At 34.5% G+C, this 1,500-nt stretch overlaps 1 protein-coding gene across 2 annotated transcripts in view; it reads left to right on the top strand.

The window, feature by feature from the left end:
* The window catches only part of Arhgap5 (Rho GTPase activating protein 5), a 68,282-nt gene that overhangs the window by 21,261 nt on the left and 45,521 nt on the right, over positions 1-1,500 (top strand). The gene's annotated exons all lie outside the window — the stretch shown is intronic.

The following is a 1,500-nucleotide window of genomic DNA, read 5'->3' as shown; positions in this document are numbered from 1 at the left end:
ACTATGTTAATTCTACCTACCCAAGAGCATGGGAGATCTTTCCACTTTCTGGTGTCTTCTTCAATTTCTTTCTTCAAAGATTTAAAGTTCTTGTCATGCAAATTTTCCACTTGTTTGGTTAGAGTTACTCCAAGATATTTTATGCTATTTGTGGCTATTGTGAAGGGTGATGTTGCTCTGATTTCTTTACCAGCCCTTTTATCATCTGTGTACAGTAGGGCTACTGATTTTTTTTATTTCAAGTTAATCTTGTATCCTGCTACATTACTGAAAGTATGAGTTGTAGAAGTTCCTTGGTAGAATTTTTGGGGTTGCTTATGTAAACAGATAGTGAGAGTTTGACTTCTTCTTTTCCGATTTGTATCCCCTTGATCTCCTTTTGCTGTCTTATTGCTCTTGCTAAGACCTCGAGAACCATATTGAATAGATATGGAGAGAGTGGACAGCCGTCTTGTTCCTGATTTCAGTGGGATTGCTGGTAGTTTCTCTCCATTTAGTTTGACGTTGGCTGTTGGCTTGCTGTATATTCCCTTTATTATGTATAGTTATGTTCCTTGTATCCCTGCTCTCTCCAAGACCTTTATCATGAAGGGATGTTATATTTTGTCGAAAAAGCTTTCGACATCTAATGAGATGATCATGTGTTTGTTTGTTTTTTTTCCGGTTTGTTTATAATATGGTGGATTACGTTGACAGATTTTCGTATGTTGAACCATTCCTGCATCTCTGGGATAAAGCTGACTTGTTCATGGTGGATGATGTTTTTGATGTGTTCTTGAATATGATTTGCCAGTATTTTATTTAGTACTTTTGCATCAGTGTTCATGAGTGAGAGTGTTTTGTAATTTGAAAAGTCATGTCTTTCTGTGGTTTGGGTATCACGGTAATTGTAGCCTCATAAAAAGTTTGGCAATGTTCCTTCTGTTTCTATTGTGTGGAGTAATTTGAGGAGTAGTGATATTAATTCTTCTTTGAAAATCTTGTAGATTCTGAGCTGAAACCATCTGGTCCTGTGCTTTTTTTGATTGGGAGACCTTTGATGATACTTTCTATTTTTTCAACACTTACAGGTCTGTTTGTTTATCTGGTCTTGATTTAATTTTGGTAAGTGATATTTATCCAGAAAATTGTCCATTTCCTTTAAGTTTTCCAATTTTGTGGAGTACAGGTTTTTGAAATATGACCTGATGATTCTCTGTATTTCCTCCATGTCTGTTATGTCCCCCTTTTCATTTCTGAGTTTGTTAATTTGGATATTCTCTCTCTGCCTTTTGGTTAGTTTGTATTAAGGTTTGTCTATTTTGTTGATTTTTCTCAAAGAACCAACTCTTTGTCTCATTGATTCTTCGTATTATTTTTTTTATTTTTATTTTGTTGATTTCAGCTCTCAATTTGATCATTTCCTGCCGTCTAGTTTGCTTCTTTTTGTTCTAAAGTTTTCAAATGTTCTGTTAATTCACTAGTGTGGGATTTTTCCAGCTTTTTTTTTTTTTTTTTTTT

The sequence above is a fragment of the Microtus ochrogaster genome, chromosome 1, assembly GCF_000317375.1.
Source record: "Microtus ochrogaster isolate Prairie Vole_2 chromosome 1, MicOch1.0, whole genome shotgun sequence".
In the NCBI taxonomy this organism is placed as follows: domain Eukaryota; kingdom Metazoa; phylum Chordata; class Mammalia; order Rodentia; family Cricetidae; genus Microtus; species Microtus ochrogaster.
The sequence above is the reverse complement of the archived record's forward strand: the minus strand, read 5'-3'. Positions and strand labels throughout refer to the sequence as shown.